A 25,491-nucleotide genomic window follows, 5' to 3' on the forward strand; every position below is an offset into this window, starting at 1 on the left:
CCGCCCAGGTGGCACCTGCCCATTATGTGTCCCAGAACTCAGTATATATCTTTCTCATGGTACATCACATTTATATTTCTGTCATTGTTTGGACACTATTTCAGCTTCTGTTTTTTTTAATTGATGTTTGTTTCTTATACTAGACTTTAGGTTTTATGAGGGCAAGGTCAGCATATGTTTCTATTCATCCTCTATGCCTCCTATTGTGCTTGACATATAGTAGGCACTCAATAATTATTTGGCAAACAAATAAACATATCGATTGCATTTTTTAAGGATCATGTAATCTCTGCTGTTTATTTTGAAGGACAGAAAATATTCTTTGGGGGTACTATTTTGATGGAGTACTCATAGAGATTCCCTCTACCTTCAATCTCTCTCTCTCTTTTTTTTAAGATTTTATTTATTTATTTGAGAGAAGAGAGAGAGCAGGAGCTGGGCAGGAGGCAGAGAGAGAGGGAGAAGCAGACTCCCTGCTGAGCAGGGAGCCCCAACACAGGTCAATCCCAGGACCCTGAGATCCTGACTTGAACTGAAGGCAGATGCTTAACTGATTGAGCTACCCAGGTGCCTCTCAATCTATCTTTCTTGAGTCAAATATATATTGGAAGCTCTGAGTATCTGAGGATAGTTGATGGCTTGTGCTTTCTGGAAGTTCTGGAAAAGAAAATTTGTAAAGCCCTTTTCTTTGAATGAGGCATGCTCTTATTAGGTCAGCATCATAGAGCCCTAGAACCGTAAAGCAGTGGATTCTGAATTCATGGAGAGAAATTGTATATCAGCGCATGTTCCTGGTTTCCCTTCTTCCTACAAAGTGAAAAAAGGAGTTAAGGGTGTTGGCTGAGATATCGCTGAATACAGGGGCTGCAGGAGTTGAGTAGGGAGGGTGTCAAAGAGGCTTCCTCCAGAAGTATCAGCAAGGAACTTTTAGCTGTTTTCTTATATTCAGTGGCTTGTAATGGACATCTGACTTCACATTCAACATGTAGCAGCCTGTTGACACTTATGGCACTCAAACAAACAGGAAACCAAAAACTGGAATGACTATAACAGATGGTAACTCAGAATGGACAGTAGAAATGATCAGAGAATCAAGTTTTTAGAAAGATAGGCAATACAAGAAAAAAGTAATAAAAGCAGTAAGGGAATAAAGTGAATTGTAACATCAAAAAGGGGTTTGTAGTTTGCAGCAAAACAAAAATAAAACAGAACACCAAAAAACCTTTATTTTATACTTCAACAATCCAATAAATAAATTGAAGGAAAGCATGAACACTGAGGAGACCCAAATTAGTACATGGTAGATCAATAAAATAAAATAAAAAATTAGGTGCATTCAATCGGTTAAGTGGCTGACTCTTAATCTTGATTCAGGTCATGATCTCAGGATCCTGAGATGGATGCCCCAGTCAGGCTCCATGGGGCATGGAGCCTGCTTAAGTTTCCCTATCTTCATCTTCTTCTGCCCCTACCTCTCTGCTCACTCTTGTATGCTCTCTCTCTAAAAATAAATAAATAATATTAATTAATCAATTTTAAAGCACAAAACAAGAATTGAACAAATAGATCATGAAATGTCATAATGAAGGAGAATATAAGTGATATGGTAGGTAGATTCAGAAAATATGAAGTTTTCACATGTGAATGATTGCATTTCTAGGAGGAGAGAAAAACAAATGTCTGGAGAACTAATAAATAGATTAAGAATGGTAGAATAGCATGTACCTCTGCCAACTTGAACGTGTAAATTGAGATTCCAAGTAGTTCTATGTATGTCTAGTACTAAAAGACACTCATCTGAGCAGGTTAATATTCAAAATGAGTAACAACTGGTTGTACCCAGGCTTCAACCAATAAGAATGCATGTGAGCCAAAATAATCCAATGGCTTTACTGGTACACATGAGCAGTATTCAGCCTGGAATTAAAATCGTTTTATTCAAATATCCTATCTCTTTCAAGAATCCAGACACAAAGAGTTACTTATGTTAGATATCCCATTTATAGCAAATGTAGAAGAAGCAATTCTGTACATGTGAGAGAAAAGGGCCACAAATACCACAGTGTTGACCCAGCCAAGGTACCATTTATTCATCTTTCAGGGAAAAAGTGTTTTAACAGTTTTTAAAGGTTTTTGTTGGTTTGTTTGTTTGTTTTATTGAAGATAAGATATTCTGAGATCTTTAACATTCTAATTTGAAAAATAAAAATGCAAGAAATATATTTGATATGTAACGTGTTACAAGATTATTGGCTATAGAAGACATTTTGAGTAATTCCTTTTGGGTTAATCCCCTGGAAAACTATACTTAGGGAAATGTTAAATTAAATTTTACAGTTTTTGTTAAAGGAAAATTAGAATGTTTTCATTAGAATTTCTGGGTACATAAGAATAGTTTCTGAGGAAAAGCTTCTGCTTTTATCTTGGTTTATGCTAGGTAGGCCAGAACATCTTAAAATATCTTTTATAATATAAACTAAGTTTGGAGGCTTCAGTTTCCTGCACTTATACTGTACTAGAAAAGAGTTCACAAAATTTATATTACATTAAAATTAAAAATTTATTATATATTAAACAGTAAATAAAATTTTTTGGCATTTTAATTTTAAGGCATTATTATATAAACTCCATTTTTGTTTTTTTTATCCTGATAGTGAATAGATTAGTCAGTATATTTTTAATAAGTCAGTGACTCAATGAACAAAAAGTAAAGGTAATATTTGAAATCAATAACCAAAATCTAAATTATAATTTGTATAAATATGCTAATTTTTTCCAAAAATTAGGAGGATGAAAACCAGAGAACCAAATGCAGGTTGTAGTCCACATTTTTCTTATTAGTAACTATGTATTATCCTTTGATTTAACTTTCAATGTTTGGCAATATTCCAATATTATGAGTTTCACTTCTTTTTTAACTTAGACTCACACAGATGACCTAAACCTTGCCATCATATACACTGATTTGAAACTCCAATTTAGAAGTGAGGAATATAAATGAAGCTGTCATATTGCTTTCCCAGATAGTGATAGAGACATCTTGCTTTTAGAGTAACTTGAATTGAAAAATTTAGTCCTTAAATAATAGTGTCCAAAATGATGGTAGAAGAGCCACTGTAGTCAAATCTAGTTGTTGGGTTTTATTGTTTGGGGCTATGATCATGGTGGAAACATGGTTTTCGATGTGACCTTGGAAACGGTCATTGTTCCTGGAAACTTAGTCTTTGTTTCTCCAGGGCTGTTTACCACTTATTATCCTTAATGTAAGAGTTTGTTTTCTACTTAAACTAGCAAGAGTAAAGTCTGTTATTGGTAACTAAACAAAATTCCAAACAGGCTGCCGATCTCTAGTCCTCACCCAGGCATCTATGTATCCCTTTTGGCATCTCCTAGATTTTCATGCTTGCCCATCAAATGGTGTGGGTGGAATCTCTTGACACAAAACAAGGGGCATTTTCTTCCTTTGACAAACATTTGTGGTGGATATCCAGTTTCACCATTGACTGAGTGCACTTGACCAAAGTCCTTAATTTTTCTGTACTAGCTTTTTACCATATGACTTTTTATTTGCAATTTTTTTATTTTTTATATATATATTTTATCATATTTTTTTCTTCTTTAATTTTTTTATTGTTATGTTAACCACCATAAATTACATCATTAGTTTATGATGTAGTGTTCCATGATTCATTGTTTGTGCATAACACACAGTGCTCCACGCAGGACGTGCCCTCCTTAATACCCATCACCAGGCTAACCCATCCCCCCACCTCCCTCCCCTCTAGAACCCTCAGTTTGTTTCTCAGAGTCCATCGTCTCTCATGGTTCCTCTCCCCCTCTAATTCACCCCCCTTCATTCTAACCCTCCTGTTACATTAATCACCATACATTACATAATTAGTTTTTGATGTAGTGTTCCATGATTCATTATTTGTGTATAACACCCAGTGCTCCATGCAGTACGTGCCCTCTTTAATACCCATCACCAGACTAACCTATCCCCCACTCCCCTCCCCTCTAGAACCTTCAGTTTGTTTCTCAGAGTCCATAGTCTCTCACGGTCCGTCTCCCCCTCTGATTCCCCCCCTTCATTTTTCCCTTCCTGCTAACTTCTTCTTTTTTTTTTAACATATAATGTATTATTTGTTTCAGAGGTACAGATCTGTGATTCAACAGTCTTACACAATTCACAGCACTCGCCATAGCACATACCCTCCCCAATGTCTATCACTCAGCCACCCCCTCCCTCCCACCTCCCACCACTCCAGCAACCCTCAGTTTGTTTCCTGAGATTAAGAATTCTTCATATCAGTGAGGTCAAATGATACATGTCTTTCTCTGATTTACTTATTTCACTCAGCATAATACACTCCAGTTCCAACCACATTGTTACAAATGGCAAGATTTCCTTCCTTTTGATGGCTGCATAATATTCCATTGTATATATATACCACTTCTTCTTTATCCATTCATCTGTTGATGGACATCTTGGCTCTTTCCATAGTTTGGCTATTGTGGACATTGCTGCTATAAACATTGAGGTGCACGTACCCCTTTGGATCACTACATTTGTATGTTTGGGGTAAATACCTAGTGGTGCAATTTCTGGGTCATAGGGTAGCTCTATTTTCAACTTTTTGAGGAACCTACATACTGTTTTCCAGAGTGACTGCACCAGCTTGCATTCCCACCAACAGTGTAGGAGGGTTCCCCTTTCTCCGCATCCTTGTCAACATTTGTCATTTCCTGACTTGTTAATTTTAGCCATTCTGTCTGGTTTGAGGTGGTATCTCATTGAGGTTTTGATTTGGGTTTCCCTGATGCTGAGCGATGGTGAGCACTTTTTCATGTGTCTGTTGGCCATTTGGATGTCTTCTTTGGAAGAATGTCTGTTCATGTCTTTTGCCCATTTCTTGATTGGATCATTTGTTCTTTGGGTGTTGAGTTTATTTTTTATTTATTTACTTTTTTAAAGATTTTATTTATTTATTTGACTAATAGAGAGACAGCACAAGCAGGCAGAGTGGCAGGCAGAGGGAGAGGGAGAAGCAGGCTCTCTGGTAGCAGGGAGCCAGACATGGGGCTCGATCCCAGGACCCTGAGATCATGACCTGAGCCGAAGGCAGCCGCTTAACGGACTGAGACACCCAGGCACCCTGGGTGTTGAGTTTAATAAGTTATTTTTAGATTTTGGATACTAGCCCTTTATCTGATATGTCATTTGCAAATATCTTCTCCCATTTTGTCAGCTGTCTGCTGGCTTTGTTGACTGTTTCTTTTACTGTGCAAAAGCTTTTTATCTTGATGAAGTCCCAACAGTTCATTTTTGCCCTTGCTTCCCTGGCCTTTGGCAATGTTTCTAGGATTAAGTTGCTACCATATGGCTTTAAAGAAAGGCCAAAATACATACTTGTAGCTTAAAGTGGGGCAGGGGCTCTTAAAATAAGCAACTTCCTAAAATAAAAAATAAGTTAAAAATGTGGTGAATTTCTCTTCAGAGAAAGCAAACTGGTGACGGTAGGGGAAGAGAATTGCAATGACAAAACAGCATTCATGACAGTTTATAAATATAAAACAAGTTGGTTAGAAAAGTATTTTATGAAAAATGTATAAAGCAAATTTATAGATAAAAATCAAATGATCCACAAATATGTAAAGCTCAATGGTTTTGCTGAGAATTTAAAATAAATACAAAACCATTTTATACCCACCTATTTGACAAAAATGTGGAAGTCAAGTACTAGCGAATGATAGTGAGGGTGTAGGGAGACAATCTTCATAATATACAAGTAGTAAGTGAGTGAAATGGATAGTCCTACATGATGATCCAGCACTCCATACCTGAGTATTCATACTAGAAAAACTGGGAGTTAGGTTGCTAAGGCGACATAGTACAAGGGTTTTTACCATAGCATTTCTTGAGTACTAGAGAGTGAACACAATCTAAAATCTATTAGCTAATCTATCAGCAGGATGGTAAATAATATCATGAATGCTACTATGGAATACAATCCAAGAATAGTCAAAAGAGAAACTTTAAAGTATGTGCACTAACATGATAAAACTTTAAAAAAAGGTAGTACTGAGTAAAACTGAAGAGAATAATGTCTAGAACAATACTATTTACTTAATGTAATATGCATACTTTATGTATTTTTCAAATATGCCTTTTATTCAAGGACATTTATTGATACATAATAGTCTATGGGGAAGAGAGGAAAAGTAGAATTGGTGATTATAGAAGAGGAGAAAAAAATTAGAATAAGATAAAGGGAAGGAAAAGTTAGGAAGAGAGGAAAGGAAATAGAAGGAAAGAGAAAGAAGAAAGCCTTTACATATACTTCAAAACTAAATTCATTCTACAGCTGAGGGTTAAACAAATAAGTTAATTGCTGTATCTAATCACTCTGATATCCTAGGCACCTGTATTTAAATCAGATACTATTTACTCTCTTTTTCTAAGCTGTTATGTTTTCTTAGAGTGGAATATGCTATCTATATCTATATATTTTATGGAAGAATCTTTTCCAATAATATTTTCACAAAAGTTCTCAGTGCTATTAAACAAGATTAGTGCAGGTAATTATCAGGCTTGCTGTGGCTAAAAAGACTAGCATAATCAATTTTAAAACATATTTATCAGACTCGTTTCTGGAAATTGTTAATTTCCAGTAATTAGACACATCCTACTGTTTTTAAGCAATATTTAATTTCAGTATGTTTTCTAAAATTTGGTTCTCTTAAAACTGACCAAATTTTCTCACTTTAACAACATTACATCTAAAACAAATAGGATTGTTGGAATTTTAAAGTATTATATTTCTAAACCAACATAGGTGAGCATACACTCATTAGATTAAGGATACACTGCTGATTTTCTGGAGGGAAAATGCCACTTGCCAATAATTGTCAAATCACGATTCATGTGCTCATATCAATCTCAGTCTGCAATAAATATGTGAACATTGATAACTGCAGATTAAGTCAGTTTCTTTTTGTAGATGAACTTTGTGTTAATCTCTTAATTAAAAGTACTAATAAAACTAATTCTTGTGATGTTGATTACAGAGGAAAAACTTGAAGACTAATAGATTCCTTGCTTTTACCTTTATCTAGTTAGAAGTCCTCTTCCCTGGCCACTGGTATCCACCTGCTAATGTTGCTGTCAGAGTTAACTAAATTTCATGACCCTCAGGAGTGTGCTTTACTTTTGATTATTCTTTTACACTGAAAAATTGACTTTAAAGAATTTGAATGACAATGTTACCTATCCAGCCCATGGATATATCCCATGGTGATAACAAGGAGAAAATTGTTTTTCTTACAACAGTCTCTTTTTCAAAGGAAAACTTGAGCTTTGATCTTTTTAGGTCCTGTTGCTGTTCATATTCAGAGACACAATGCCATAGATCTGCAGCAATCTTATAATTCAGAAATTTCTCTGTGGCAGGACTAAAAATCCATAACTAGCCAATTATATTGCATTTTTTTTTAGACATGGAAGACATAAAACCTTCCTTTTTTGGGTATTCTCAATTTATATCATATACAATGTACTCTTGCAGTATGGAACATAGACAGCTTATACTTAATTTGACTAAAGAGAATTACATTGCATACTCATTAAGTCATCCCACAGGTCTTTGAAAAAGTACTAAATTTTGAAGTGCCCTAACTAGTGGGCCAGTTTTCATTTTAACCAAGCATGACACGAAATAAACATGCAAATGGCAAACAGAGAGCTGTTAATTTGTGTGAGAAGTTAAAATTAAGAAAACAAGAGGATAAAAGCAGTTAGTTTGCCCTACTACAGTGTAGAATCCACAATTCACATCCTGGGGGAGTGACAAACCAGTCATTTAATGCTATGTCAACACATGTATCTTGTCTTTCATTAGTAAACTCTCCTGCTGGTTTCTACGCTGTCAGAAGTAGACCTCCTACTGACATTCATAGAGGTGTGGAAACTAAGATGGTTTAATAATTCTGTTTTGTTTAACTTTCTTCTTTATCCTGTTTGAAGCCAATTTTTTCCTTTACTTTTAGAACGAGTACATATTAGCTTCATTTATGAAGTAAATGTTCAAAATGTTTATGATTCAAATGACCGACTTTCCTCTTAATTCCTTAGAGCACTTTGAATATCTTAGCCAATTGAGGGTTACATCTGCCTGTAAATTGCCCATGCTTTCTCTCTGCACACAGTCTGCCCACATCATCTGTGAGTAAATAACCATAAAAAATAAATGGAGAGGAAAGACGACAGCATTCATTTCCCTTTCCCGCTGAAAAGTGTTCTATCGAGATGTTGGTTAATGACCTAAGCAGGATTATAGATCCAAAGTATTTTTCACCCCTCCAGCCCACTCTTGCCCCACAAACCTGTTCAATTTAACTCTTATCTGTTTTTAGATAATGTTGGCCCTAGGCAGTGAATAGCAAATAAATATTTAAATAACTACATATGAAATTCATGCAAAACAACCATATAAAAATCTAGAAAATGCACAAAGCACTCGATATAGAATTTTTATCTATAACTTCTGCCAACATTTCCTAAGTACAATCAAGAGTCAGAGAAAAGCTGTCCCAATTTCACATTTTAACTAGCAAAGTCCTATTTATTTTAGGAAATGTTATTTGTAAAATTAATTCCTGGGATTATTTTGCAATAATATAAATATGTCATCTTGACTTTTATTTTACACTAACCTGCAAAATACTTAAAACATAAGTGTTGGGGCGCCTGGGTGGCTCAGTTGGTTAAGCGACTGCCTTCGGCTCAGGTCATGATCCTGGAATCCCGGGATCGAGTCCCACATCGGGCTCCCTGCTCAGCGGGGAGTCTGCTTCTCCCTCTGACCCTCTTCCCTCTCGTGCTCTCCATCTCTCATTCTCTCTCTCTCAAATAAATAAATAAAATCTTTAAAAAAAAAATAAAAAAAATAAAACATAAGTGTTGTTGTTGGGCTGTTTCAAATTGTAAATAGAAGTGTATGAGTTAAGCATTTAAATTTACTACTTCAAATATTATTCCCATTTAAATTGATAATCCCTTTTTTTTAGATAATCCTTCTTCTAATGAAACTACATTTAAATTACTTTGTTGTCTTCTTGGAACTACCTTAAAAGTCCAATTCTTCTTTTAAAAGGACTGAGATTTTTTTGGTTGTTGGTTTTAAAAACAATCAAGTAAAAGTGACATATATCACAAAAAAGCTTTTGGGTGAAATCAAGGACTGCCACGGTAACTTTAAACGTTTAATTATGTGCTTTAGAGTCAGAATGTAAGTAAATTCTAAAAGGAATATCAAAATTTTTGAAGAATTGACTGCACTGTTGAAATACATAGGTAACCATCTACAGTAAATGATTTGAAGTACAATAGATACTTAAGAACATAAATTTCTATATATTTGTTTAAAAATAATCTCGGGGCGCCTGGGTGGCTCAGATGGTTAAGCGTCTGCCTTCAGCTCAGGTCATGATCCCAGGGTCCTAGGATCGAGTCCTGCATCGGGCTCCCTGCTCCTTGGGAGCCTGCTTCTCCCTCTGCTTCTCTGTCTCTCTCTCTCTCCCTCTATCTCTCATGAATAAATAAATAAAAAAAAATCTTAAAAAAATCTCAAATATATTTGGTATATTTCATATCACAGTTTTACTAAAGGAGTTTTTAAATATTTCATGTCTTGAGGTGCCTGGGTGACTTAGTTGATTAAGCATTCTACTCTTGATTTCAGCTCAGGTAGTGATCCTCAGGGTTTTGGGATCGAGGCCCACACTGGGCTCCAGCCTCACTTTGGGCTCCATGCTCAGTGGAGAGTCTGCTTCTCTCCCTCTCTGCCCCTTCCCCACTCATTGGTTTTTCTCTCTCTCTCAAATAAATAAATCTTTCAAAATAAAATGAAATAAAATATTTCACATATTACAGAAGGTGAATTTTGTACTTTTGAAGAGCTACAAGCAACCACCCTACTCCAAATTAAAAAACACAAATAGCTTTTAATTGAATATCAAATTACTAGAAGTAAAATGTTAATTAATGCTTGACCTTAAGTATTGATTTTTTTTTTTTTAAACTATGATTTTAAGGGGCATCTGGCTGGCTCAGTCCCAAGGAACATGTGACTCTTGATGTTGGGTTTATAAGTTCCAGGCCCCACCTTGGGTATAGAGATTACTTAAATAAAATAAAATAAAATAAAATAAAATAAAATAAAATAAAATCCCTCAAGAAACAAAACAAAAAGAACAAAACTATGATTTTAAAATATTAAATATTTTATAAAATTATTTTCTTCTAAGACCTATTTTTTTTTTTTTTTTGAGAGAGAGCACACTCAAGTGTGAGCAGAGAGGAGGGACAGAGGGAGAGAGAGAATCTTAAGCAGGCAGAGCCTGATGTGGCCTCGATCTCATGACCCTGAGATCATGACCTGAGCTGACCTCAAGAGTTGCATGCTTAACCAACTGGGCCACCAGGCACACCTAAGATCAATTTTAAATTTTGTACTTTGAGCAAAATATTCATCATAGGAAACTAAATTTTAATGAAAATGCCTTACTTGATAAAAATATATAAATTTATTAAAAGAGAAAGCCAAATTATTTAAAATATTATACTTAAAAGAGGCTGTAGTTTCAGTTAACTTGAAGAAAGACACTTTTTGATACTCCCTGAATTAAAAACTTTTAAATGGAGAAACATTTTACTTTAAATAATTAAACATTTGCTTCATAATATTTGTACCATTAACTAGTTCAAAAAAGACTTGTGTTTAGTTAGTTCAGAACTATTACTAATTCTGACTTATTGGAATTCCTTTATAAGATTTGCGTGATAAAAAGTAATCCAGATCTCTAAAAAGATTTTTAAAAAAATATTGAAAAACAGGAGAAAATACTTTCCATAGTTCAGGAAAACTCCCAATTATAAGAGACTGAGAAACATTAATTTCAAAAGAAGTTTCCAAAGCTTTAAGATTTTGTCCAGTTTCTCATTATGTTGGAAATCTGTCATGGTGCTAGTTTATAAATAGTTAACTTAAGCTTTAAGGAAATTATGACTATCTCAAACTATTATTTTGGAAATGCATTTCATATACAATTTTATCCCTAATATTTAATATACATGAGAATAGTGCACCTGGGTGGCTCAGCTGGTTAAGTGACTGCCTTCGGCTCAGGTCATGATCCTGGAGTCCCTGGATCGAGTCCCACATCGGGCTCCCCGTTCAACAGGAAGTCTGCTTCTCCCTCTGACCCTTCCCCCCCATGCTTTCTCTCTCTCTCTCATTCTCTCTCTCTCAAATAAATAAATAAAATCTTAAAAAAAATATATACATGAGAATAATCACTTCTAAAGTGTCACTCAATTTTGTCCCCACTAGTTCTTTAACACTGAATCTGTAAAAAAAAAGAAAAAAATATATATTTTAATAATTTTAAAACCACAACCTTTCTTCACATTCTTATTTTACAGAGTTTAAACATACACTGGTTGGGTTATTGTTTGTTTTAGTTTAGTTTTCTGCCTGTTTTAGCATGGGAAGCTTTTGGTTTTATCTTTTCCTTCTGTCTATAATTCTTTAAATTGTTTTTAGATTTCCCATGGGAAACATATTGCATAAGATTATGATGATAAAGTTTTAAGGTAATTATGTTTCTCCAGCAAGAAGTAAAATGACTGTGCACTCACGTGTGTTTATGATTTCAACCCCTAATTTTTAGGAAATATCAGATGCCTTAAAAAAAATTTGTCATCAGAAGATCTGTCCAAAACAGCCAGGAATGTTTCTTAGAGAACCACAACTCGATTTTTTCACTTAATATATCTGGTTTTGGTTGACTAGAAGATGTCTATAACAGGGAATTAACAAACACTGTAATTTGCTGGGGTCAGCCAGGTCTGCAGCTTTGAGATTGAAAGTCATCTTAAATTATGCTATCAGCTTTCCAAACCTCATTAGACTTAACCCATTTAGGCGCCACTGACTTCTCGGAATCACCAATAGAACCCTAATCAGAAAACCACAGAGCAGCCAGTCTACTGCCATCAGAAACCTCAGTACAATTTTGTATATTAATATTTCAGAAAGTTTGTAGGAACACATACTCCCTGCTGAGCACTCCGACCCATTCAGACATAGTTATAGTCAGTGAGCCCTCCCTGAGCGGCTGGCTACTCCCTGTCTGTCTCTGCACCTGGCAACCGGGGAAAGAAAAAGACAGAAGAAAATGAAATGAATGCCTTGACTTGATTTATGATTAATAAATTCCCATAATTGGAGAGTCAGGTAACCAGTAAATGGAATAACATAGGGTTACAGGAAAATACCAATTTTATCCTGTAATGTAGCCATAGAATTTTGAATACAATATTACTTTATTTTTCTAGGAGAAACAATTTTTGAGGCTTTCTTGAGACCATTAGTTTTCTCTGATGTTCTTCAAAATATTTAATTCCATTTTCACCATGTATTGGTTAAAGTAAAGCCTAAGAGATATCCAACAAAGCAGTGCAGTTAAAAATGTTTTGTAACAGACAGTTTAGTAATAAAAACCAATGTTTATTGTTAACCATCTTTAAAAATGTTTGCGATGGAGAAAAATGTAATTTCTATAACAATAAACAGTGACCAAAGTTCAATGAAATACAGTAAAGCTAAATTTTAAAAATAGAAACAAAACAGTAAATGCAACCTAAAGGATGCTTGAATAAATAATTTATTGTAAATAATAAGAATTATGCACATAATTGATCTGTTTGTTTATAATAAGGAAGATCTCATAATATTTATATTTATTATTCAATGACATATATTTACAGATGCTCCAGAGACAAAATATTTACAGAAACTTCTAACAAGTAAGTTTCTTATGTTTAAATTAAGTTTAAAATGAAATTATACCAGAACAATTAAAATGCATTTTTTAATTAAAATGTTAATACTTAACATATTATCTAAAGTAAATGACTAGGGCACTGAAATGGCAACCAGGATTTTTTTCATTTTCATTTTTCTTTAAACAAACAAATTGGGGCACCTGGGTGGCTCAGTCATTAAGTACCTGCCTTCAAAGCTCAGGTCATGATCCCAGGGTCCTGGGATCGAGCCCTGCATCGGACTCCCTGCTCCACAGGAAGCCTGCTTCTCCATCTCCCACTCCCCCCGTTTGTGCTCCCTCTCTCGCTGTCTCTCACTGTCAAATAAATAAATAAAAATCTTAAAAAACACATAAAGAAATTGTTATGACAGGCATGCTTTCTGTCATATACAAACTTGAATATGACATTTTCCTTGATTTATGTAAGTAGAAATGGAGAGCATTAAAAACAACTGTAGCAATAGACCTTATCAAAGGTGCTTGAATAATATATTTTTCAATTGTTAACTGCACGACAAAGCACAGGCACTATCAGGAGCGAGGTCTACTCTAGCACCAGCCCTGCTATGAGCTATATGGGCAGTACTGACAAGTTAATAAGCTTCTCACCTAAATTTAGTGTCAACTTATATCTGAGATTCTTCACAATCCCACTGTTGTATGACTACATCAAAATCTTACATGGGTATGCACACACATTAATATAAATGTTTTCTACCGTCATCTAAATCTGAGTACGATTCATATAAAGCTTCATAAATATTTTATTTAAAATGATATAGGAGGGACGCCTGAATAGCTCAGTCAGTTAGGCATCTGCCTTTGGCTCAGGTCATGATCCCAGGTTCCTGGGATCGAGCCCAGCACTGGGCTCCTTGTTCAGCAGGGAGTCTGCTTCTCCCTCTGCCTGCCACTCCCTCTGCCTGTACTCTCTCTGTTAAATAAATAGATAAAATCTTTAAAAATAGATAAATAACATGATATATGTATATGAACACACAACAATCTCTGTCAGTTTTGATTCTATTTATTTTATTGTGATAAAAATGCTTAAGGAGATCTGGCCTCTTAAATTTTAAATGAGTACTACATTATTTTTGACTATAGGTATAATGTGTACCGTGGATCTCTAGAACTTATTCATCTTTCTTAACTGAAACTTTATGCCTGCTGATTAATTACTCTTCATTTTCTCCCACCTCCAGTTCCCTGGGAACCACTATTCTGGACTTTGTTGATATGAATTTGACTATAGTAGATACCTCATGCAGGTGGAGTCATGTAATACTTTCTGTGTCTGGTTTATTTCATGTAGTATAATGTCCTCTAAGTCCATCCATATTGTCACATATCTCAGAATGTCTTTCTTTTTTTAATGCTGAATAGCATTCCATTGTATGTGTATACCATATTTTCTTTATCCATTCTTGTGTTGTTTTGGTTATTTCCAATCCAAATGTTGGCTATTGTGTATAGTTTTGCAATGAACATGAAAGTGTTAATATCTCTTCGAGATCCTGATTTCAATTCTTTTGGATATATACTCAGGAGTGGGATTGCTGGATCAAATAGTAGATATCTTATTTGTAATTTTTTGACAAGTCTCCAAACTGTTTTTTATAGTGGTTACACAGTAATATCCATCCTGACTAGGTGGGAAGTGGTATCTCATTGTGGTTTTGATTTACATTCCTCTGATGATTAGTGATGAATATTTTTTCATATACTTGCTGACAATATACACATCTTCTTTGGAGAAATGTCTTCAAGTCCTTTGCCCATTTTTAAAAAAATTGAGGTATAATTGAAATACAGTGTTATATTAGTTTCAGGTATATGATATAATGATTTGGTATTTGTGTACAAAGTGAAATGATCATCACAATAAGTCCAATTAATATCTGTCACATACATAGCCACAGAACATTTCTTGTGATGAGAACCTTTAATATTTACTCTACTGGCAATTTTCAAATATGCAATATAGAATTAACTATAAGGATGCCTGGGGTGGCTCAACTGTTAAGCATCTGCCTTTGGCTCAGGTCATGATCCCAGGGTCCTGGGATCGAGCCCCGCATTGGGCTCCCCGCTCAGTGGGAAGCCTACTACTCCTTCTCCCACTCCCCCTACTTGTGTCCCCTCTCTCACTGTGTCTCTCTCTGTCAAATAAATAAATTCTTAAAAAAAAAATTAACTATAGTCACTATAGTATACATTACATCCCCATGACTTATTTATTTTATAAATGGAAGTTGGTATATTTTGACTCCCTTGACCCATTTTGCCCATTCCTTACCCTCCATGTCTGGCAAACCCCCTTCTAATTCTCTGTTTCTATGAATTTATGTGTGTATGTGTATGTGTTTGTTTTTTAGATTCCACATATAAGTGGTATCATACAGCATTTGTCTCTCTGACTTACTTTGCTTAGCATAATGCCTTCAAGGTCCATCCATGTTGTCACAATGCAAGATTTCTTTTCTTTTATGGCTGAAAATTCCATTGTATATATGTATCACCCTTTCTTTATCCATTTATTTGTTTATGGACAGACAAGCTGTTTCAAGATAATTAAATTATTCCTCATTTTTTTTTGTTTTATTCCCCATACTTGAATATACATTCCATGAGGGAGGACCTTCCTTTTTTATTTTATTTTTTATTTTGTTCATTCACTTTATCCAGCTCTTAGCACATTATCTAAAATGTAACACAAAATCAAAAATTATTTGTCAAATTAAAGTCACTATTATTTTCTCTTTACCTAAACTTAAAATCTGGATAGGCCCAAATATATTCACATCCTGTCAATTTCATATTACTGCCAATAGTGACTTAAAGGAAAAGCAGCATGGCATTTATAAAATGTTAAGGCATTTTATTAAAGCTCATGATGGATCTCAACAATGTTGCACATACCAGCTTGTAAACAATTACAATGGCATATTGCTTGTTGCAAAGATATAGCTGAGCACTAGTTTGGCAAATCTAGTGAGCCATGTTTAGCCAAATAAAAGTTCCATAATATTCAAAAAACAAAAAGAGGGCAGTGAAGATCATGTAAGTTTGAGAGAGTGAGTAATAAAAAAAATCATTCATTTTATCATTTACCTTCAAAATTCATATAGTATCTTTAGCCAGAAAAAAAGTTGCGGAGACTAGTTGTACATACATTTCATTCAGAAATATTAGCCTTCTTACCACTTGCTGGCTTGTTTAATTGGAAATAATTCAACTTTACCATAGAAAAGTATTTTTTCAGACATTTACTGGTGCAAAATATATGCCCTTTATTCTTAGTACTCCTTCAAGTCAATGAGTATTCACTAAGGTATGTTTATGCAATACCCAAACCTATGAGTTCTAGATACGATCTTCTTACTGAGCTTTTCACAACATTCATTTAGCTATGCTAGACATCAGCTCATTGTCATAAAGAGTTTGGGCTCTAAATTCATACATGTGCTCATGCGTAAGTCCTCTCAGTCTCAGTATGAAGTCAAGAAATTTCCAGTATCTGTTAAATAGAATTGTCTTGGTTATTAGATGAGAAAGCATACATAAGTTACCTAACACAGTTTATGTTTAAATTCTCATTCTTTATGAGAATAAACTCTCACTTAACTTGAGTAACTTAATTTTTTTTCCCATGATTCCTGATTGCCTGGAAGATATTTAAATCTTCCATACTTTTATTGCTTCCCTATTTTGGAACTCATTGCTAGTTGTGTCAATATCAAGCAAGGATAGGAGAAAAAAATCTGTGTTTAGTTATTGCAATCTCAGATCTAAATGTTTTCTTAGTCACAGAAGTTGAAAAAGAAAAAGTTCTGTGAGTTACTAGACATATTTAGTCATTATATGAGCACAATCGTTCATCTTGTCATATCTCCTCAGTGCATCTAACATTTGAATTATAGCATGGAGTTGCATACAAACAGCTTCTAGGGCCATCACATTCATCTTCTGATGGGTACAAAGTACGTAGCACCCCATAGATAAACCATAAAAGCCAAAATGGAATCTGGGCTTTTCAAGAAGAATGTGGTTATAATTACCGATATTCTGGTTAGTACTTGTCATTAGTCTTCATCTTAAGCAAGTGGAAGAGAATCCTGACAATATCTATTTGATCACCTGGTGAGATACCAACAGAACCCTCTAGAAGCCTTTTGAAGATATAAAGATTTTGGCTTACCCCCATTAATAAAATTTTCTCCTGTTTTATTCCACACTGGTATTTTTAACTTCCTCTGCTTATAAACAATAGGACATTTGGAATACAATTTCTAGCAAATCCCTTTCTAAAGGAAATTTAAAGAGCATCATTGTTTCCTGAGATGATAACAGATATGCTTGCAAATGTACATGCCAGAGAATGTTTTAAAATATACCTGAAAACTGGTTGCAATTTTGTTACTTGAGTCAAGAGCATTAAATGCCCTTGGTAACAAATTATTTTGGAAATGTGAATGTGATTAGGTATTCTAACAAATGTGTGTATTCACTTATCCTTTCTGTTTAAATCCCTTTGGCTAAGATGTTATCAACTGCTCTGAGACATACTTAATGGTCTCTCATCAGTAAAGTTACATACATTTCCCCATTCAAACTGCTGTTTTGTAATGCTTTTATACATTCGCTTTAAAAGGAATGACGTCTTTACATTTAAGTTAGAAGGTTCACTTATATTTTAAAAGAAAATACTGTCATAATGTATAACTTGTATAACACATAAATTTATAATCAACTCAATTACCCAGATAGTCCTAAAAGAAGTAGGATAAAATAAGTTATTTCTAATGTCTACTGAACGACCTCCATCATTTCTCCATAAGTGTGTATATTGAATATGCTCTTAAATGGTAATAGACTTAGTTATAGTTAGGTAATAAACACAGCTGAATTCAGGCGTATCTATTATTTTTAGTTTTGATACTTAAAATGATAGAAAACAACACAGAATCTGCCTCATGTCTAAGTGTATGTGTAGAAGAACTGAGTATGTGGGTCTAAATTTGGATACATTGAGACCACTTCACTGATTGAATGAGAATGATGTGAAATGAATACTGAGGGAAAAAGATGTTTTCAAAAAGATGTACATGGAACTTAATATTATAGCTTCTGGGTGCTGGATTTTAAGTGAGAAAAGACTGAAAGTTCTCAGAAACAAATGTAAGAACTTAGTCTATAAATAATTTGCAATTTCATGCACCATGCATAGACATTTTTACTTGCCAGAAATGTTTTAAACATATTGATTCAGTTTTAGAAATAACACTTAAGACTTTTATTCACCAAGATTAAATCAGCACAGGTTTGCCAAATAATGTATCCTATTTAGATGGAGATCTAACAGAGATCCATGCTATGATTTGTTTTTTCCAGCTGTAAGAATGTTTTACTCAACAATGATCACACTTCTCTATTTAGGTCTACAATTATGCCACATAATCGGTCATTAAGAAGAAGGGTTTATAGTAAACAGTAAAGCAATGACAAAGCAAAGGTAACTGTAATATGTAGGGATGGTTATCCGGCTTCAACATGTGAAGTGCTTTCAACCAGCTCATTCGTTAGGTAGGGCCATCTATTCTCTATGAATCATTGCAGTATGAGCGTGTGGAAACAACTCTGTTAATGACTGACTTTTGATGCTAATTGGGCACAGCGTTTTTCATCAGTAAAATGAGACAGCTGACTTATGTAATAACAAAATTCTTTCTAGTTGTTGATTCATAATCTAACCTCTTGATTTTAATTTTTTGAAGAGTAGAAAAGAGGAGTAAGATCTAAACATCTTTGTTTAGATGTTTAGATGTTAAACATCCGCGGGTTTTTAGGAAATATCAGATTCTACAATAGCCCCTTCTTATCTGTGGGGGATATATTCAAAGACCCCCAGTAGGTACCTGAAACTGCACATAATAATGAACCCTATATTTACTATGTTTTTTTTTTCCTATACATACATACCTGTCATAAAGTTTAATTTATAAATTAGGCAAGGTAAGAGATTAACAATAACTAATGATAAAGTAGAACAATTATAACAGTATATTATAATAAAAGTTGTGTGAATATGGTCTCTCTCTCAAAATATCTTATTGTACTGTACTTATCGTACTTTTATTCTTGTGATAATGTGAGATGATCAATATCTACATGATATTGAGGTGAAAGATGTAGGCATTGTGCCATAGTGTTAGGTTACTGTGGATCTTCTAACCATATGTTAGAAGGAGAATCATTTGCTCATCATTCAGTAGATTTATTTTACTATTTATTTATTGATTTGATTTTTTTATCACCTAGTAGATTTTAAAAGTTCTCACTGCATGCACATGTGCGTGTGTGCACACACACACAAATTGTAACTATGTAAGGTGATGGATATGTTAACTAATCCTATTGCGATAACCATTTTGGAATATATACATTACATTTATCAAATAATTGTGTTGTACACCTTAAACTTAAACAATGTTATATGTCAATAATATTTCAGTAGAGTTGAAAAAAGAGAGCCCGTGAGACATCAACAAAAACTGACCACAGAGAAATCCTCAATAAATCTCCAAAAGGAAGCAGTACAGATGAAATTTTTTTAATGCAATGAAACTAGAAATTAAAGACAAAATGGGAAATAGGAAGGAAGGAAGGAAGGAAGGAAGGAAGGAAGGAAGGAAGGAAGGAAGGAAGGAAGGAAGAAAGGAAAAGAAAGAAGTATACGATGTAATTTAGGGCACAAGGGAGAGAAAAGGGGGGCATTTATTGAAATGAAATGTTTTCACTGCTAGAATCATAGATCATAAGGATATTTTAAGTCATGCCTCTTGCCTGACATTTATAGGAAAGACAGGGAAAAAAGAATTGTGTTGATCTACATTATTAGGTTGTATCATTATATTTCATAAAATATGCTTGATTTGCTACAAATCCCATTATATGTGTTCATGATTCAAAAATATAATTTCAGATTCTATTGTATAAGATGGCTAGATCATTGTAGGTTCCTACAAATACTGACAAATATCACTTCTTTGTATAGTAGTCAATATTAAGAGATAGTTCACATAAATGTGAAGATTAAAGAATCAGTAGCAGATGCTGTGATTTACTACAGAAAATGAAAATAAACATAGAAATGAGTTTGCATTTATTATTTTTATGCACCAATGTATTATTCATTTATGCTATGGCTGATAATTTAAATGCGGGTTTCTGGTCTAATTTGAAAGAATGAGAATTTTCCTAATCAATTCATTAGTTTGTAAAAATCACATTCCTTACCTGAACTAATATTCTTTATTATAGACAGAGAGTATGATAATAATTTGCAATGAATAGCATTTGTAAGTTAGTCCTTACTAAATGTGGCCATCTTTAATTTATTTCAAGTTGTAGAAACTAAGTAAGAATCTTAGAAAATAATAGGTGGTAGGTGTAAGATTAGTGAGTGAGTTTTTTTGTTTTTTAAGATTCTATTTATTTATTTGAGAGAGCGAGAGAACATGAGTAGGGAGAAAGGCAGAGGAGGAGGGAAAAGCAGACTCCCCGCTGAGCAGGGAGCCACCGTGGTGCCCAATCCCAGGGCATGCCCAATCCCCATAATGGCCTGAACCAAAAGCAGATGCTTAACCAACTGAGGGCCCAGGCACCCCTAGAGAATAAGATTTTATGAAATAGTTTCTCATCTTGCACGATGAAACTTTGACTTCAGCTCAAATTACAGCACAAAGAGAGTTTCAAGATCCATACTTTATTTTTTTTAATATTTTATGTATTTATTTTTGAGAGAGAGAGAGCACAAGTGGAGTGGGGGGAGGGCAGAGGGAGAAGCAGACTCCTGGCTAAGGCGGGAGCCCAATGCAGGACTCGATCCCAGGACCTTGGATCATGACCTGAGCCGAAAGCAGATGCTTAACCGACTGAGCCACCCAGGCAACATTTCAAGATCCATATTTTAAAAGAGGAATAACCTGGATTGCTATACTATTTCCATTCAACAGATAAATTTAAATGTTGACTTTATTTTACTACTTTTTAGGAATAATTTATTCATCTTAGATGTTGAAGCTCTGTAGAAAGATATTATGATATAGTGGCATGCAAGGTTTTTCTATTGTGCTTTTATTTCCAACACAAAATATGAAGTCCCTAAAAAGAGCACTCACTTTAGAACTAGTTCTTTTCGTTCTCTTTGCCTGTCATATTCTTATATGTGGTTTTTGACACTGTGGGATAGACTGGGTGTACTATAGTGAGACCAGGTCCAGTCTATGATACTGGAATGATTATTAGGAAGTAGAGTTAGCATGATAGAGGATCTCTACACTACATGAGGTATACTTCCTTTGCTCTTGGCATTACATTCACCTCTTCCCTTACACTGTTTATTGTGAAAATCTTTAGAATATAGTCAACTAAGGGAATTCAGTAGGAAGTATGGGAGAAAGTTTTATTGGATACACATGTACAACATACTCCATGCCTGGCTACTCCTGCTCATCTTCACCAGTATCTCCTTAACCCACCGTTAGCCTAACTTCTGTGTAGCTTCCAAAGTGGTTTTTCTGTTCCTTCCCAACCTCATTAATTGACTCTCTACATGGAAGCTAAGTTTATCTCTTAAAAAATAAAACAGATTATGTCTTTTATGCTTAAAATCTTCCACTGTCTCTACACTCAGAATAAAATCCAAACTTCCCCTCACGTACCAAGCTCCATACTACTGGATTTATGCCTGATTTTTCAAGCATGTTTCAAACTACCCTCCTCCTTGACCACTACTCCCCAGCCATTGTGGCTTTTTTTCTTGTTTCCCTGGGCTTTGAACTTACTTTTCCTTCTGCCTAGAATAGCAACCCTGAAGGATTGCATGCCTGACTCCCTTTCTTGTCAGGTCTCAGCATAATTGTTCCACCCTCAGGAAGACTTTCTTCAAAGTAACTCAGACCCAAGACATTCTACTGGATCATTGTGTGTGTGTATGTGTGTGTGTGTGTGTGTGTTTAAAGAGCACTTTAAAAATATCTGGAAATGTTTTATTCATTTTTATATGATTATATATATATTTTTATCAGCTCTCTAGAGTATAAATTCCAGGAGAAAAGAGATGTGATTTTTCTTTCTTATTATGGTATCTGCTTGACCTACTACTGTGCCTGCAACACAGTAGGTGATTGATAAATATTGAATGAAAGATTAAATTGAAAAATAGAAGTGTTCTATTTTAGTCTTGATTTTTTTTTGCCTCCATGAGGTAAGAGGACCCATTACAAGGGTCTTTCTCCCAGTGGTGTTATGCCTGTTCTTACCAATTGCCAAACTACATATTTGTGAATGTGGAAGTAAATTCTCTAAGTGGAACAGTAACTTAATTCATGTGAGAAAAATCTGAGGATAAAAATGAGCCCTACCCTCTACCAATCTGGAAACAAAAATTGAGTCATCTCAGAGTCTATGAGATAATAGAGTATAGTGTTTAAGATTGGATTCTAGACTTAAACTGTCTGGGTTTACATCATGGTTTGACTATTTACTAGTGATGTTACTTTGAACACATTGTTACACCCATCTTCTCTGCAAGTTTATTTATTCCTTTGTTTTTTGTACACTTGCGTGACACTGTGGCGTCTACCTCATAGAATGGTTATAACAAAATGAAGTAACATATTTCAAACTTTTAGAACAAAGTCTGAAGTGTTTTAAGAATTCATTAAAGCTTAGGTAGTATTGCTTTCACTGCCCACATTAGCTTTACAGTCTGGGCTATAAATAGCTAAATTGGAAGAGCCTTTTCAGAACAGAAACTCTGATAGCTAGTGGCTCAGTTGATTGACATGGAAACCCAGCTCTACAATAGAGAAAAATCCCATTCTTAAGCACCATATATGCTTAGATATAATCTTGATCTTGTATCTCTCAAGAAGATAAATAACTCCACAGGGCATCAAGGTGTATTAGTCTTCTTTGTCAGAGATAAGGTCAGATATAAGGATTTGAATACTGGCAGTTGACTTGTGATGTGCTGGGATTACTTGCAAGGAGGTGGGGAATGATACAAGAAAGGAAAGGCAACCAATAAAGAACACACTTTTAAATCAACTAAAATGACAGGAAAATAGATATCTCACAAATATCTCCCCAAGAAGGCTGAAAGAGCTGAGGTATTTATACTTATTGGCTGAAGGCTACCCCTGGGGTATGTTGATTCCCTGCTACCATGTGGGTCAGAATGACTTTGTATGGCTCCAGGGAAAAAAAGAAAAAAAAAAAAAAGAAAGAAAGAAAAAAGAAAGAAAGAAAGCAAGCAAGCATTCAGGCCACAGGTGCAGATAACAGTGGGAGTCATTAGCTACAGGAAACAGAAAGGTCCAAGGAATATGGGCAGGTGGCATGGACAGGTCTGCTTTGGAGGAAGAGAGCAGCATATACAATCAGAGTTCAATTATCTACTTCATAGTTCCAAAGAAACCATGTGGGACTAGCTCAGACTTCTAGTAATCACTTGCCCCATGGCAAATGTTGAACTGGGATGGGGCTTTCCCCTCTTAGCACTGGGGAAACCAGTCCCAGGTACCCTATTCAGGAATTTCTCTTGAGTATAGCCTTTAGGAACCCAGAGTGCATTCGGAGGTCCCATTCATGCAGGATAAAACCATTTGCACTTTTTGGAGCCAATACTTGTCTCCAAAATTCCTGTATTAGTCTGCTTGGATTACTGTAACAAAATACTATGACCTGGGCAACTTAAACAATAGACATGTATTTCCATTAATTCAGGAGGCTGAGAAGTCCAAGATCAAAGTCCAGTTAATTGGGTTGAGCTAGGAGTCCCCTTCTTGGCTTACAGATAGCCATCTTCTTCATGTGTCCCCACATGGCAGAGAGAGATCTACCTTTCTCTCTTCCTCTTAGCCACTAATCCCATCAGGAGGGCTTCACCCTCATGATCTTATCTAACCCTTATTACTTCCCAAAGGTCCCATCTCCAAATGTAGTCACATGGGTGGGAGATGGAGTTAGGATTTCAGTATATGAATTTATGGGGGAACATAAATCAGTCCATGGTGGTGCCTGAAAGGGATTGTACTATCTTTACCGTGGTCATTAGTTGATGAGACTTTTTTCACCTGGAGACCTCTTTGTAACCTTCACACAGCAAGGGTATTGGTGGTGTTGAGACTCGTACTGCACACAAGTGGCTCATTGTTGTCTTATAACCAAGCACACAGGGGTAGCCTAAAATAATCACCCATCCCATTTTGTGCCAAAGAATGTATTGTTGTGTACAGTGATTGGGATAAATATATCTCTATTATCTTCAATGTTTTCTTTTGTAATACATATCTGATCTCATCTAAATTGATTCTTTGTGGTTCTTTTTATTACTATTTTTATAGCATTTTGCTTTGTTTATTAACTTGATTTGACATTTGTTTGTTGCTTCATATGACTTTGTTTAGTTTTGAGTGGCTTTAAATCTATAAGTAGAATATTAATTAAAAACTATGGGTTGGAAATAGTCCCAACACCATCACAGATAACCAAAATCCATGCGTAGGTGTTTAAAGAGTGGCAGATACTTATAACTGAAATAATGTTTGTGTTCTATACGCCAAGACAACTGCAGAAAAGTTGTACTTTCTTTGAAGAATGTCTAAAATATTAAAAATTTCTAGGAGTAATGAAATTATTTGTCTATGTTAAGTATATATGAAGTCCATTTATCATACAACAATTAAACTAAAGAGGATTTTTTTAACTTTAGCAGCATTAGAAGAATTATTTATATTTATAACATAAATGGGATAGGTTGATATATCTTAGGTTCCATATTTTAGGGACATGGAACCTTCTTACTTAGGCATGAAGTGCCTAGAGATGCATGCTAAACTGAACTCAAGGGAGAGAGTTCAGAATAAGACAAGTGAATTTTATATTTTATCCTTCTGAGACATTCCAAGAATCCAATTGAGCAATGAAGGTGTTCTGTTTTGTTTCCTACTGGTGGCCATGGGTTTGTATTGAAGACATTTTGCAAAAAACCCAAAGACTGAAGCAGAATCTGTTGTACGGTAAAAGTTGATGGGTTGGTGGGCACTACATTTCTACCATGCCAGTGCTCATGTGATTTTAGAAATGCATACCCTGAAAATCTCTGATTTTGCAGTTGGGTGAATGAATGCCAAAAACATCCAAAAGCCTAAACACTTGAAATAATAATTTTACTGTGTAAATTTTACTATCAAAACACGATATAGGAAGTACTTTCTCGACCTGGAATTGTCCTTTTCTTGTAACCATAATCAAGCTTTGTCAAGCTCTAGATAAAGGTATTTTTTTCCTCCTTTTTATTTTTTTATTTTTTTTAAAGATTTTATTTATTTATTTGAGAGAAAGAGAATGAGAGATAGAGAGCACGAGAGGGAAGAGGGTCAGAGGGAGAAACAGACGCCCTGCCGAGCAGGGAGCCCGATGTGGGACTCGATCCCAGGACTCCAGGATCATGACCTGAGCCGAAGGCAGTTGCTTAACCAACTGAGCCACCCAGGCGCCCCTTTCCTCCTTTTTAAACTGCATTTTATTGTG

Source organism: Callorhinus ursinus, unplaced genomic scaffold (genome assembly GCF_003265705.2).
Source record: "Callorhinus ursinus isolate GAN/ISIS: 27379988/994484 unplaced genomic scaffold, GSC_fseal_2.0 scaffold4, whole genome shotgun sequence".
In the NCBI taxonomy this organism is placed as follows: Eukaryota; Metazoa; Chordata; class Mammalia; order Carnivora; family Otariidae; genus Callorhinus; species Callorhinus ursinus.